This window comes from Bufo bufo, chromosome 4, assembly GCF_905171765.1.
Source record: "Bufo bufo chromosome 4, aBufBuf1.1, whole genome shotgun sequence".
Taxonomy (NCBI): Eukaryota; Metazoa; Chordata; class Amphibia; order Anura; family Bufonidae; genus Bufo; species Bufo bufo.
Genome location: NC_053392.1, coordinates 82,406,743 through 82,422,081, shown reverse-complemented (window position 1 = coordinate 82,422,081; position 15,339 = coordinate 82,406,743). Strand labels below are relative to the sequence as shown.

At 38.5% G+C, this 15,339-nt stretch overlaps 10 non-coding genes across 10 annotated transcripts; all 10 read right to left on the bottom strand.

Annotated features, from left to right (window-relative positions):
* Positions 1-199: 199 nt before the first annotated feature.
* On the bottom strand, positions 200-287 carry TRNAR-UCU. The gene is given in 2 exon segments: positions 200-235; positions 251-287. It is a non-coding gene; the product is annotated as a tRNA-Arg (tRNA).
* A 771-nt stretch (positions 288-1,058) lies between these two features.
* On the bottom strand, positions 1,059-1,146 carry TRNAR-UCU. Its single transcript is given in 2 exon segments — positions 1,059-1,094; positions 1,110-1,146. It is a non-coding gene; the product is annotated as a tRNA-Arg (tRNA).
* Positions 1,147-1,917: 771 nt separating this feature from the next.
* TRNAR-UCU lies at positions 1,918-2,005 on the bottom strand. Its single transcript is given in 2 exon segments — positions 1,918-1,953; positions 1,969-2,005. It is a non-coding gene; the product is annotated as a tRNA-Arg (tRNA).
* Positions 2,006-2,778: 773 nt separating this feature from the next.
* TRNAR-UCU lies at positions 2,779-2,866 on the bottom strand. Its single transcript is given in 2 exon segments — positions 2,779-2,814; positions 2,830-2,866. It is a non-coding gene; the product is annotated as a tRNA-Arg (tRNA).
* Positions 2,867-3,638: 772 nt separating this feature from the next.
* On the bottom strand, positions 3,639-3,726 carry TRNAR-UCU. Its single transcript is given in 2 exon segments — positions 3,639-3,674; positions 3,690-3,726. It is a non-coding gene; the product is annotated as a tRNA-Arg (tRNA).
* A 771-nt stretch (positions 3,727-4,497) lies between these two features.
* Positions 4,498-4,585, bottom strand: TRNAR-UCU. The gene is given in 2 exon segments: positions 4,498-4,533; positions 4,549-4,585. It is a non-coding gene; the product is annotated as a tRNA-Arg (tRNA).
* A 771-nt stretch (positions 4,586-5,356) lies between these two features.
* On the bottom strand, positions 5,357-5,444 carry TRNAR-UCU. Its single transcript is given in 2 exon segments — positions 5,357-5,392; positions 5,408-5,444. It is a non-coding gene; the product is annotated as a tRNA-Arg (tRNA).
* A 773-nt stretch (positions 5,445-6,217) lies between these two features.
* On the bottom strand, positions 6,218-6,305 carry TRNAR-UCU. The gene is given in 2 exon segments: positions 6,218-6,253; positions 6,269-6,305. It is a non-coding gene; the product is annotated as a tRNA-Arg (tRNA).
* A 771-nt stretch (positions 6,306-7,076) lies between these two features.
* Positions 7,077-7,164, bottom strand: TRNAR-UCU. Its single transcript is given in 2 exon segments — positions 7,077-7,112; positions 7,128-7,164. It is a non-coding gene; the product is annotated as a tRNA-Arg (tRNA).
* Positions 7,165-7,935: 771 nt separating this feature from the next.
* On the bottom strand, positions 7,936-8,023 carry TRNAR-UCU. Its single transcript is given in 2 exon segments — positions 7,936-7,971; positions 7,987-8,023. It is a non-coding gene; the product is annotated as a tRNA-Arg (tRNA).
* Between the last annotated feature and the right edge of the window lie 7,316 nt (positions 8,024-15,339).

Here is a 15,339-nt window from a genome sequence, read left to right as displayed (position 1 = left end):
TCAGTACTATGCAATAACAGTCATCTTAAAAATGAACCAAAGGGAGCTGTCCTCATACTTTACTCAGAAAAAGAAAGGACCAGGTAAGTTTTAGCTGAACACTCGTGCCCACGGCTGCTGTCTAGAGTTTTTCGTTTGTCTCAATTTACGATAATCGGATCTATCGACAAAGTTCTAATTAGACGTGTGATACAAAAGCTGACTCTGGTGGGACTCGAACCCACAACCTTTGAATCACTACAGCTTATTCTAGAAGTCCAATGCGCTATCCATTGCGCCACAGAGCCAGTAGGCACACTTTTGTTCTTGTGGCAGTCAACGTTCTTGACCAAAATCGGTCCATTGAAATGGAAGGGATTGTAATCCCTTCAAAACGGATCAATCAAGATATGTTGGAAGAATATGAAAGAACAGGTGTTCTTAGTCAATAATTAAACAGGATAGGCACTTACAAACTTGCCGTTCCCCATAGGTACTTATGCTTTGCTTTTTCCCGTTCTTTAACTAATGCTAATTTAGAAATGCACCAATTTTTAACAAGCACTGTTTGTATAGATTCATCTTCATAATTCTTATCAGATTTGACTCTGGAGGGATTTGAACCTAAAAACCTTGAATATCAATGCTATTATGAACATACCAGGTGAGATCGGTTGCACTAATTAACCTCCTCTTGGCCTGGTTTCCCAAGACTTTTGACGAGTTTTAATACAAATAATTCTTGATTTTTGTAAATTTAGGAATTCTGAAAAATATCTTCAAGTGGGCAATCTTTTAGAGACATTCGAGAAAAGCTCAGCTTTAAATGGTTTATTTCACTTCTTAGTTACAAGATAGATCTAGATGAATCCAGCATTTTCAGTACTATGCAATAACAGTCATCTTAAAAATGAACCAAAGGGAGCTGTCCTCATACTTTACTCAGAAAAAGAAAGGACCAGGTAAGTTTTAGCTGAACACTCGTGCCCACGGCTGCTGTCTAGAGTTTTTCGTTTGTCTCAATTTACGATAATCGGATCTTATCGACAAAGTTCTAATTAGACGTGTGATACAAAAGCCGACTCTGGTGGGACTCGAACCCACAACCTTTGAATCACTACAGCTTATTCTAGAAGTCCAATGCGCTATCCATTGCGCCACAGAGCCAGTAGGCACACTTTTGTTCTTGTGGCAGTCAACGTTCTTGACCAAAATCGGTCCATTGGAATGGAAGGGATTGTAATCCCTTCAAAACGGATCAATCAAGATATGTTGGAAGAATATGAAAGAACAGGTGTTCTTAGTCAATAATTAAACAGGATAGGCACTTACAAACTTGCCGTTCCCCATAGGTACTTATGCTTTGCTTTTTCCCGTTCTTTAACTAATGCTAATTTAGAAATGCACCAATTTTTAACAAGCACTGTTTGTATAGATTCATCTTCATAATTCTTATCAGATTTGACTCTGGAGGGATTTGAACCTAAAAACCTTGAATATCAATGCTATTATGAACATACCAGGTGAGATCGGTTGCACTAATTAACCTCCTCTTGGCCTGGTTTCCCAAGACTTTTGACGAGTTTTAATACAAATAATTCTTGATTTTTGTAAATTTAGGAATTCTGAAAAATATCTTCAAGTGGGCAATCTTTTAGAGACATTCGAGAAAAGCTCAGCTTTAAATGGTTTATTTCACTTCTTAGTTACAAGATAGATCTAGATGAATCCAGCATTTTCAGTACTATGCAATAACAGTCATCTTAAAAATGAACCAAAGGGAGCTGTCCTCATACTTTACTCAGAAAAAGAAAGGACCAGGTAAGTTTTAGCTGAACACTCGTGCCCACGGCTGCTGTCTAGAGTTTTTCGTTTGTCTCAATTTACGATAATCGGATCTTATCGACAAAGTTCTAATTAGACGTGTGATACAAAAGCTGACTCTGGTGGGACTCGAACCCACAACCTTTGAATCACTACAGCTTATTCTAGAAGTCCAATGCGCTATCCATTGCGCCACAGAGCCAGTAAGCACACTTTTGTTCTTGTGGCAGTCAACGTATTTGACCAAAATCGGTCCATTGGATTGGAAGGGATTGTAATCCCTTCAAAACGGATCAATCAAGATATGTTGGAAGAATATGAAAAAAAACAGGTGTTCTTAGTCAATAATTAAACAGGATAGGCACTTACAAACTTGCCGTTCCCCATAGGTACTTATGCTTTGCTTTTTCCCGTTCTTTAACTAATGCTAATTTAGAAATGCACCAATTTTTAACAAGCACTGTTTGTATAGATTCATCTTCATAATTCTTATCAGATTTGACTCTGGAGGGATTTGAACCTAAAAACCTTGAATATCAATGCTATTATGAACATACCAGGTGAGATCGGTTGCACTAATTAACCTCCTCTTGGCCTGGTTTCCCAAGACTTTTGACGAGTTTTAATACAAATAATTCTTGATTTTTGTAAATTTAGGAATTCTGAAAAATATCTTCAAGTGGGCAATCTTTTAGAGACATTCGAGAAAAGCTCAGCTTTAAATGGTTTATTTCACTTCTTAGTTACAAGATAGATCTAGATGAATCCAGCATTTTCAGTACTATGCAATAACAGTCATCTTAAAAATGAACCAAAGGGAGCTGTCCTCATACTTTACTCAGAAAAAGAAAGGACCAGGTAAGTTTTAGCTGAACACTCGTGCCCACGGCTGCTGTCTAGAGTTTTTCGTTTGTCTCAATTTACGATAATCGGATGCTATCGACAAAGTTCTAATTAGACGTGTGATACAAAAGCTGACTCTGGTGGGACTCGAACCCACAACCTTTGAATCACTACAGCTTATTCTAGAAGTCCAATGCGCTATCCATTGCGCCACAGAGCCAGTAGGCACACTTTTGTTCTTGTGGCAGTCAATGTTCTTGACCAAAAACCGGTCCATTGAAATGGAAGGGATTGTAATCCCTTCAAAACGGATCAATCAAGATATGTTGGAAGAATATGAAAGAACAGGTGTTCTTAGTCAATAATTAAACAGGATAGGCACTTACAAACTTGCCGTTCCCCATAGGTACTTATGCTTTGCTTTTTCCCGTTCTTTAACTAATGCTAATTTAGAAATGCACCAATTTTTAACAAGCACTGTTTGTATAGATTCATCTTCATAATTCTTATCAGATTTGACTCTGGAGGGATTTGAACCTAAAAACCTTGAATATCAATGCTATTATGAACATACCAGGTGAGATCGGTTGCACTAATTAACCTCCTCTTGGCCTGGTTTCCCAAGACTTTTGACGAGTTTTAATACAAATAATTCTTGATTTTTGTAAATTTAGGAATTCTGAAAAATATCTTCAAGTGGGCAATCTTTTAGAGACATTCGAGAAAAGCTCAGCTTTAAATGGTTTATTTCACTTCTTAGTTACAAGATAGATCTAGATGAATCCAGCATTTTCAGTACTATGCAATAACAGTCATCTTAAAAATGAACCAAAGGGAGCTGTCCTCATACTTTACTCAGAAAAAGAAAGGACCAGGTAAGTTTTAGCTGAACACTCGTGCCCACGGCTGCTGTCTAGAGTTTTTCGTTTGTCTCAATTTACGATAATCGGATCTTATCGACAAAGTTCTAATTAGACGTGTGATACAAAAGCCGACTCTGGTGGGACTCGAACCCACAACCTTTGAATCACTACAGCTTATTCTAGAAGTCCAATGCGCTATCCATTGCGCCAAAGAGCCAGTAAGCACACTTTTGTTCTTGTGGCAGTCAACGTTCTTGACCAAAATCGGTCCATTGGATTGGAAGGGATTGTAATCCCTTCAAAACGGATCAATCAAGATATGTTGGAAGAATATGAAAGAACAGGTGTTCTTAGTCAATAATTAAACAGGATAGGCACTTACAAACTTGCCGTTCCCCATAGGTACTTATGCTTTGCTTTTTCCCGTTCTTTAACTAATGCTAATTTAGAAATGCACCAATTTTTAACAAGCACTGTTTGTATAGATTCATCTTCATAATTCTTATCAGATTTGACTCTGGAGGGATTTGAACCTAAAAACCTTGAATATCAATGCTATTATGAACATACCAGGTGAGATCGGTTGCACTAATTAACCTCCTCTTGGCCTGGTTTCCCAAGACTTTTGACGAGTTTTAATACAAATAATTCTTGATTTTTGTAAATTTAGGAATTCTGAAAAATATCTTCAAGTGGGCAATCTTTTAGAGACATTCGAGAAAAGCTCAGCTTTAAATGGTTTATTTCACTTCTTAGTTACAAGATAGATCTAGATGAATCCAGCATTTTCAGTACTATGCAATAACAGTCATCTTAAAAATGAACCAAAGGGAGCTGTCCTCATACTTTACTCAGAAAAAGAAAGGACCAGGTAAGTTTTAGCTGAACACTCGTGCCCACGGCTGCTGTCTAGAGTTTTTCGTTTGTCTCAATTTACGATAATCGGATCTTATCGACAAAGTTCTAATTAGACGTGTGATACAAAAGCCGACTCTGGTGGGACTCGAACCCACAACCTTTGAATCACTACAGCTTATTCTAGAAGTCCAATGCGCTATCCATTGCGCCAAAGAGCCAGTAAGCACACTTTTGTTCTTGTGGCAGTCAACGTTCTTGACCAAAATCGGTCCATTGGATTGGAAGGGATTGTAATCCCTTCAAAACGGATCAATCAAGATATGTTGGAAGAATATGAAAGAACAGGTGTTCTTAGTCAATAATTAAACAGGATAGGCACTTACAAACTTGCCGTTCCCCATAGGTACTTATGCTTTGCTTTTTCCCGTTCTTTAACTAATGCTAATTTAGAAATGCACCAATTTTTAACAAGCACTGTTTGTATAGATTCATCTTCATAATTCTTATCAGATTTGACTCTGGAGGGATTTGAACCTAAAAACCTTGAATATCAATGCTATTATGAACATACCAGGTGAGATCGGTTGCACTAATTAACCTCCTCTTGGCCTGGTTTCCCAAGACTTTTGACGAGTTTTAATACAAATAATTCTTGATTTTTGTAAATTTAGGAATTCTGAAAAATATCTTCAAGTGGGCAATCTTTTAGAGACATTCGAGAAAAGCTCAGCTTTAAATGGTTTATTTCACTTCTTAGTTACAAGATAGATCTAGATGAATCCAGCATTTTCAGTACTATGCAATAACAGTCATCTTAAAAATGAACCAAAGGGAGCTGTCCTCATACTTTACTCAGAAAAAGAAAGGACCAGGTAAGTTTTAGCTGAACACTCGTGCCCACGGCTGCTGTCTAGAGTTTTTCGTTTGTCTCAATTTACGATAATCGGATCTTATCGACAAAGTTCTAATTAGACGTGTGATACAAAAGCCGACTCTGGTGGGACTCGAACCCACAACCTTTGAATCACTACAGCTTATTCTAGAAGTCCAATGCGCTATCCATTGCGCCAAAGAGCCAGTAAGCACACTTTTGTTCTTGTGGCAGTCAACGTTCTTGACCAAAATCGGTCCATTGGATTGGAAGGGATTGTAATCCCTTCAAAACGGATCAATCAAGATATGTTGGAAGAATATGAAAAAAAACAGGTGTTCTTAGTCAATAATTAAACAGGATAGGCACTTACAAACTTGCCGTTCCCCATAGGTACTTATGCTTTGCTTTTTCCCGTTCTTTAACTAATGCTAATTTAGAAATGCACCAATTTTTAACAAGCACTGTTTGTATAGATTCATCTTCATAATTCTTATCAGATTTGACTCTGGAGGGATTTGAACCTAAAAACCTTGAATATCAATGCTATTATGAACATACCAGGTGAGATCGGTTGCACTAATTAACCTCCTCTTGGCCTGGTTTCCCAAGACTTTTGACGAGTTTTAATACAAATAATTCTTGATTTTTGTAAATTTAGGAATTCTGAAAAATATCTTCAAGTGGGCAATCTTTTAGAGACATTCGAGAAAAGCTCAGCTTTAAATGGTTTATTTCACTTCTTAGTTACAAGATAGATCTAGATGAATCCAGCATTTTCAGTACTATGCAATAACAGTCATCTTAAAAATGAACCAAAGAGAGCTGTCCTCATACTTTACTCAGAAAAAGAAAGGACCAGGTAAGTTTTAGCTGAACACTCGTGCCCACGGCTGCTGTCTAGAGTTTTTCGTTTGTCTCAATTTACGATAATCGGATGCTATCGACAAAGTTCTAATTAGACGTGTGATACAAAAGCTGACTCTGGTGGGACTCGAACCCACAACCTTTGAATCACTACAGCTTATTCTAGAAGTCCAATGCGCTATCCATTGCGCCACAGAGCCAGTAGGCACACTTTTGTTCTTGTGGCAGTCAACGTTCTTGACCAAAATCGGTCCATTGGAATGGAAGGGATTGTAATCCCTTCAAAACGGATCAATCAAGATATGTTGGAAGAATATGAAAGAACAGGTGTTCTTAGTCAATAATTAAACAGGATAGGCACTTACAAACTTGCTGTTCCCCATAGGTACTTATGCTTTGCTTTTTCCCGTTCTTTAACTAATGCTAATTTAGAAATGCACCAATTTTTAACAAGCACTGTTTGTATAGATTCATCTTCATAATTCTTATCAGATTTGACTCTGGAGGGATTTGAACCTAAAAACCTTGAATATCAATGCTATTATGAACATACCATGTGAGATCGGTTGCACTAATTAACCTCCTCTTGGCCTGGTTTCCCAAGACTTTTGCCGAGTTTTAATACAAATAATTCTTGATTTTTGTAAATTTAGGAATTCTGAAAAATATCTTCAAGTGGGCAATCTTTTAGAGACATTCGAGAAAAGCTCAGCTTTAAATGGTTTATTTCACTTCTTAGTTACAAGATAGATCTAGATGAATCCAGCATTTTCAGTACTATGCAATAACAGTCATCTTAAAAATGAACCAAAGGGAGCTGTCCTCATACTTTACTCAGAAAAAGAAAGGACCAGGTAAGTTTTAGCTGAACACTCGTGCCCACGGCTGCTGTCTAGAGTTTTTCGTTTGTCTCAATTTACGATAATCGGATCTTATCGACAAAGTTCTAATTAGACGTGTGATACAAAAGCTGACTCTGGTGGGACTCGAACCCACAACCTTTGAATCACTACAGCTTATTCTAGAAGTCCAATGCGCTATCCATTGCGCCACAGAGCCAGTAGGCACACTTTTGTTCTTGTGGCAGTCAACGTTCTTGACCAAAATCGGTCCATTGGAATGGAAGGGATTGTAATCCCTTCAAAACGGATCAATCAAGATATGTTGGAAGAATATGAAAGAACAGGTGTTCTTAGTCAATAATTAAACAGGATAGGCACTTACAAACTTGCCGTTCCACATAGGTACCTATGCTTTGCTTTCTCCCGTTCTTTAACTAATGCTAATTTAGAAATGCACCAATTTTTAATAAGCACTGTTTGTATAGATTTATCTTCATAATTCTTATCAGATTTGACTCTGGAGGGATTTGAACCTAAAAACCTTGAATATCAATGCTATTATGAACATACCAGGTGAGATCGGTTGCACTAATTAACCTCCTCTTGGCCTGGTTTCCCAAGACTTTTGCCGAGTTTTAATACAAATAATTCTTGATTTTTGTAAATTTAGGAATTCTGAAAAATATCTTCAAGTGGGCAATCTTTTAGAGACATTCGAGAAAAGCTCAGCTTTAAATGGCTCATTTCACTTCTTAGTTACAAGATAGATCTAGATGAATACAGCATTTTCAGTACTATGCAATAACAGTCATCTTAAAAATGAACCAAAGGGAGCTGTCCTCATACTTTACTCAGAAAAAGAAAGGACCAGGTAAGTTTTAGCTGAACACTCGTGCCCACGGCTGCTGTCTAGAGTTTTTCGTTTGTCTCAATTTACGATAATCGGATCTTATCGACAAAGTTCTAATTAGACGTGTGATACAAAAGCCGACTCTGGTGGGACTCGAACCCACAACCTTTGAATCACTACAGCTTATTCTAGAAGTCCAATGCGCTATCCATTGCGCCACAGAGCCAGTAGGCACACTTTTGTTCTTGTGGCAGTCAACGTTCTTGACCAAAATCGGTCCATTGAAATGGAAGGGATTGTAATCCCTTCAAAACGGATCAATCAAGATATGTTGGAAGAATATGAAAGAACAGGTGTTCTTAGTCAATAATTAAACAGGATAGGCACTTACAAACTTGCCGTTCCCCATAGGTACCTATGCTTTGCTTTCTCCCGTTCTTTAACTAATGCTAATTTAGAAATGCACCAATTTTTAACAAGCACTGTTTGTATAGATTTATCTTCATAATTCTTATCAGATTTGACTCTGGAGGGATTTGAACCTAAAAACCTTGAATATCAATGCTATTATGAACATACCAGGTGAGATCGGTTGCACTAATTAACCTCCTCTTGGCCTGGTTTCCCAAGACTTTTGACGAGTTTTAATACAAATAATTCTTGATTTTTGTAAATTTAGGAATTCTGAAAAATATCTTCAAGTCGGCAATCTTTTAGAGACATTCGAGAAAAGCTCAGCTTTAAATGGCTCATTTCACTTCTTACCGTCCGGGTTCGGGTTCGGTGGTCGGCGCTTTCTTGGCGCTTTTTGAAAGGCTGCAAAGCAGCCAATCAACAAGCGTCATACTACTTGCCCCAAGAGGCCATCACAGCCTTGCCTACTATTGGCATGGCTGTGATTGTCCAGTGCAGCATGTGACCCAGCCTCTATATAAGCTCTGGTCACGTAGCGCTGCATGTCACTCTGCTGATATAAGCGTAGGGAGAGGTTGCTGCTGCGACGTTAGGGCGAGATTAGGCAGATTAACTCCTCCAAAAGACTTAATTCAGTGATCGATCTGCAGCTGTGGATCATTGAAGTGCTATTATTGACTTGCTCACTTTTTTGAGGCTGCCCAGAGCGTTTTTAGATCACTTTTTTTCTGGGGTGATCGGCGGCCATTTTGTGACTTGTGGTGCGCCAGCACGAGCTATCACCAAGTGTATTTAACCATCGATAGTGTGGTTATTTTGTGCTATATCCTACATCAGCTGCAGGCTGAGCCTGTGTCACCGAAGTGCATTTAACCATCAACAGTCTGGTTATTTTTTGGCCATATACTACATCAGCTGCAGGCTGAGCCTGTTTCACCCAAGTGCATTTAACCATCAACAGTCTGATTATTTTTTGGCCATATACTACATTAGGGTCAAGCTTTCATCAAGTGCATTTAACCATCAATAGTGTGGTTATTTTTTGGCCATATACTACATCAGGTGCAGGCTGAGCCTGTGTCACCCAAGTGCATTTAACCATCAATAGTGTGGTTATTTTTTGCTATATCCTACATCAGGGTCAAGCTTTCATCAAGTGCATTTAACCATCAATAGTGTGGTTATTTTTTGGCCATATACTACATTAGGTGCAGGCTGAGCCTGTGTCACCCAAGTGCATTTAACCATCAATAGTGTGGTTATTTTTTGGCCATATACTACATCAGGGGCAAGTTGAGCCTGTCACCCAGCGCCTAAAAAAATTGGCCTGACATTTCTATTCCTCCAAATCAGTACAGATTTAGCTGGTCAAGTTATATTTAGTGACCGGTAAAAGCACAGTTTTTGTTCTGGGTTGAAAAACAATTCCCAAATTTGACATTCTCAAAATTAGTAGTTTCTGCTATATCAGGCCTACTTTAAATCTATCCCAAAAAGGGTATATTAGATTCAAGGTGCTGATAGTGTCATTCTGAAAAACTTAACACACACGCTACAGTGAAGATACAAGTCTAATTCTGTGATTAAAGGTATATCTGTCACACAGCGCGTAAAAAATAGGCCTGACATTTATATTCCTCCAAATCAGTACTGTTTTAGCTGGTCAAATTATTTGTAGTGACCGTAGAAGCACAGTTTTTGTTCTGGGTTGAAAAACTATTCCCAAATTTGCCATTCTCAAAATTAGTAGTTTCTGCTATATCAGGCTTACTTTAAATCTATCCCAAAAAGGGTATATTAGATTCAAGGTGCTGATAGTGTCATTCTGAAAAACTTAACACACACGCTACAGTGCAGATACAAGTCTAATTCTGTGATTAAAGGTATATCTGTCACACAGCGTGTAAAAAATAGGCCTGACATTTATATTCCTCCAAATCAGTACTGTTTTAGCTGGTCAAATTATTTGTAGTGACCGTAAAAGCACAGTTTTTGTTCTGGGTTGAAAAACTATTCCCAAATTTGCCATTCTAAAAATTAGTAGTTTCTGCTATATCAGGCCTACTTTAAATCTATCCCAAAAAGGGTATATTAGATTCAAGGTGCTGATAGTGTCATTCTGAAAAACTTAACACACACGCTACAGTGCAGATACAAGTCTAATTCTGTGATTAAAGGTATATCTGTCACACAGCGTGTAAAAAATAGGCCTGACATTTATATTCCTCCAAATCAGTACTGTTTTAGCTGGTCAAATTATTTGTAGTGACCGTAAAAGCATAGTTTTTGTTCTGGGTTGAAAAACTATTCCCAAATTTGCCATTCTAAAAATTAGTAGTTTCTGCTATATCAGGCCTACTTTAAATCTATCCCAAAAAGGGTATATTAGATTCAAGGTGCTGATAGTGTCATTCTGAAAAACTTAACACACACTCTACAGTGCAGATACAAGTCTAATTCTGTGATTAACCGCTTCACGTCCGCCCATAGACTATAAACGTCCTATGGGTGGACGTCTATTTCTGACAGCACGTTTTAAAACGTCCTGTCAGAAATAGCAGCTGCACGCTAATCGTGCAGCTGCTGATCTGGTTGCCCGCTGTCAGTGACAGCAGGGCAACCCTAAGACAAGGCAGGGACAGTTCCCAGGTGTCCCTGCCTTCACGATCGCTGCAGACACAGCGCTCACCGCCGTGACCGGAGTGTGCAGGGGCTGTGTGAGGTCTCTCAGAGACCTCGATCAGCCCTGCTGTGAGGCTGTACAGCGCTGGATTGCTGCTGTAAAGCCTCTCTAGGGGTGCATTTGTCCTGTAACTGGGGCTACTATGTCAGCCCCAGTTACAGGAGAAATCAACAGTGAAAAAAAAAAGAAAAAGTGAAGCAAATGTCCCCCAGAGGTCTTGTATGACCTTCTGGGGGACGAAAAGTGTAAAAAAAAATAAAAAAAATAAAGGGTTGAAAAAATAAAATAAAATAAAGTTTCACATGTAAAAAAAAAAAAGTTCCCAAGTAAGGAATAAAAAAAAAAAAAAAAAAAATAGAAAAAATAAAATAAAATAGACATATTTGGTATTGCCGCGTCCGTAAAAACCAGCTCTATAAAAATATCACATGACCTAACCTCTTGGGTGAACACCGTAAAAAAAAAACAACTGTCAAAACAAGCAATTTTTGTCACCTTGCATCACAAAAGGTGCAACACCAAGTGATCAAAAACGCGTATGTCCCACAAAATAGTACCAATAAAACCATCACCTCATCCCGCAAAAAATGAGCCCCTACATAAGAAAATCTCTCAAAAAATAAAAAAAACTATAGCTCTTAGAACATGGAGACACTAAAACATCATTTTTTTGGTTTCAAAAATGCTATTATTGTGTTAAAGTGAAACAAATAAAAAAAAGTATACATATTAGGTATTGCCGCGTCCGTAAAAACCAGCTCTATAAAAATATCACATGACCTAACCTCTCGGGTGAACACCGTAAAAAAAAACAACTGTCAAAACAAGCAATTTTTGTCACCTTGCATCACAAAAGGTGCAACACCAAGTGATCAAAAACGCGTATGTCCCACAAAATAGTACCAATAAAACCGTCACCTCATCCCGCAAAAAATGAGCCCCTACATAAGAAAATCTCTCAAAAAATAAAAAAACTATAGCTCTTAGAACATGGAGACACTAAAACATCATTTTTTTGGTTTCAAAAATGCTATTATTGTGTTAAAGTGAAACAAATAAAAAAAAGTATACATATTAGGTATTGCCGCGTCCGTAAAAACCAGCTCTATAAAAATATCACATGACCTAACCCCTCGGGTGAACACCGTAAAAAAAAAAAAAAAAAAAAACTGTGTCAAAACAAGCAATTTTTGTCACCTTGCATCACAAAAGGTGCAACACCAAGTGATCAAAAATGCGTATGTCCCACAAAATAGTACCAATAAAACCGTCACCTCATCCCGCAAAAAATGAGCCCCTACATAAGAAAATCTCTCAAAAAATAAAAAAACTATAGCTCTCAGAACATGGACACATTAAAACATAATTTTTTTGTTTCAAAAATGCTATTATTGTGTAAAACTTTAATAAATGAGAAAAAGTATACATATTAGGTATCGCCACGTCTGTAACAATCTGCTCTATAAAAATGTCACTTGACTGAACCCCTCAGGTGAACGCTGTAAAAATAAATAAATAGAAACTGTGCTAAAACAACCAATTTTTTGGTCACCTTGCCCCATAAAGTGTTATAATGAATGATCAAAAAATCATATGTACCCAAAAATAGTACTAATAAAACTGGCACCTTATCCCCTAGTTTCCAAAATGGGGTCACTTCTTGGGAGTTTCTACTGTAAGGGTGCATCAGGGGGCTTCAAATGGGACATGGCATCTAAAAACCATGTGGAGTTCCTTTTCTTCTGCGCCCTGCCGTGTGCCCATACAGCAGTCTATGACCACATGTGGGGTGTTTCTGTAAACCGCAGAATCTGGGTAAGAAATATTGAGTTCTGTTTGGCTGTTAACCATCGATGTGTTAAAGAAAAAAATTGATTAAAATGGAAAATCTGCCAAAAAAGTGAAATTTAAAAATTTGATCTCCATTTTCCTTTAATTCTTGTGGAACGCCTAAAGGGTTAACAAAGTTTGTAAAATCGGTTTTGAATACCTTGAGGGGTGTAGTTTCTATAATGGGGTCATTTATGGGGGTATCCACTATGTAGGCCCCACAAAGTGACTTCATACCTGAACTGGTCCTTAAAAAGTGGGTTTCGGCAATTTTCTTAAAAATTTGAAGAATTGCTTCTAAACTTCTAAGCCTTCTAACGTCCTAAAAAAATAAAATGACATTTAAAAAATGATGCCAACATAAAGTAGACATATGGGGAATGTTAAATAATAAATATTTTATGAGGTATCACTTTCTGTTTTAAAAGCAGAGAAATTGAAATTTAATAAATTGCAAATTTTTCAAATTTTTGGGTATATTTGGGATTTTTTCATAAATAAAGGTGAAATATTTTGACTCAAATTTATGACTATCATGAAGTACAATGTGTCACGAGAAAACAATCTCTGAATGACTTGGATAAATAAAGGCGTTCCAAAGTTATTACCACATAAAGTGAGATATGTCAGTTTTGCAAAATTTGGCCTGGTCAGGAAGGGGGCAAATGGCCCAGATGGCAAGTGGTTAAAGGTATATCTGTCACACAGCGCGTAAAAAATAGACCTGACATTTATATTCCTCCAAATCAGTACTGTTTTAGCTGGTCAAATTATTTGTAGTGACCGTAAAAGCACAGTTTTTGTTCTGGGTTGAAAAACTATTCCCAAATTTGCCATTCTCAAAATTAGTAGTTTCTGCTATATCAGGCCTACTTTAAATCTATCCCAAAAATGGTATATTAGATTCAAGGTGCTGATAGTGTCATCCTGAAAAACTTAACACACACGCTACAGTGCAGATACAAGTCTAATTCTGTGATTAAAGGTATATCTGTCATACAGCGCGTAAACAATAGGCCTCTGAGTTGCAGGTTAATTATTTGTAATTCTTATCTATTTTATTTCATTTTAAGATATTTCCCTATCCACATTTGTTTGCAGAGCAGTTGCCATGCTCTTAAGCACATTTAACTGCCTTTTACATCCTTCTAGCCTTTTCAAAGACTATTTTAGAGCCATTTTAATGCCAATTTTAGTGCCCTAAATTGAAAAAAATCTTATTTTCAATTGTCGGGTGACATTTTACCATACAAACCCCTGCTGTGCCTGGGTGACAGGGGCCTAAATCTCTCAAAATTGTCTGTTGTATTGCTGGTTGACATGAACCCCCTTTTGCAGTGAATGAACCCTTGCAGTGCCTGGTTGACATGGGCCAAAATCTATCAAAATGACAGGGGCCTAAATCTCTCAAAATTCTCTATTCTATTGCTGGGTGACATGAACCCCCTTTTGCTGTGAATGAACCCCTGATGTGCCTGGTTGACATGGGCCTAAATCTCTCAAAATCGTCTGTTCTATTGCTGGGTGACATGAACCCCCTTTTGCTGTGAATGAACCCCTGCAGTGCCTGGGTGAAAGGGGCCTAAATCTCTCAAAATCCTCTGTTCTATTGCTGGGTGACATGAACCCCCTTTTGCCGTGAATGAACCCCTGCTGTGACTGGGTGACAGGGGCCTAAATCTATCAAACTCGTCTGTTTTATTGCTGGGTGACATGAACCCCCTTTTCCGTGAGTAAACCACTGCTGTGCCTGGTTGACAGGGGCCTAAATCTCTCGAAATTGTCTGTTCAATTGCTGGGTGACATGAACCCCCTTTTGCCGTGAATGAACCCCTGCTGTGCCTGGGTGGCAGAGGCCTAAATCTCTCAAAATCGTCTGTTCTATTGCTGGGTGACATGAACCCCCTTTTGCTATGAATGAACCACTGCTGTGCCTGGTTGACAGGGGCCTAAATCTCTCAAAATCGTCTGTTCTATTGCTGGGTGACATGAACCCCCTTTTGCCATGAATGAACCCCTGCTGTGCCTGGTTGACATGGGCCTAAATCTATCAAAATCGTCTGTTCTATTGCTGGGTGACATGAACCCCCTTTTGCCGTGAATGAACCCCTGCTTTGCCTGGTTGACAGGGGCCTAAATCTCTCAAAATCGTCTGTTCTATTGCTGGGTGACATGAACCCCCTTTTGCCGTGAATAAACCCCTGCTGTGCCTGGTTGACATGGACCTAAATCTATCAAACTCGTCTTTTCTATTGCTGGGTGACATGAACCCCCTTTTGCCGTGAATGAACCCCTGCTGTGCCTGGGTGACAGTAGCCTAAATATCTCAAAATCATCTGTTCTATTGCTGGGTGACATGAACCCCCTTTTGCCGTGAATGAACCCCTGCTGAGCCTGGGTGACAGGGGCCTAAATCTCTCAAAATCGTCTGTTCTATTGCTGGGTGACATGAACCCCCTTTTGCCATGAATGAACCCCTGCTGTGCCTGGGTGACAGGGGCTTAAATATCTCAAAAGCATCTGTTTTATTGCTGGGTGACATGGAACCCTTTTGCCATGAATGAACCCCTGCTGTGTCTGGGTAACAGGGGCCTAAATCTCTCAAAATCCTCTGT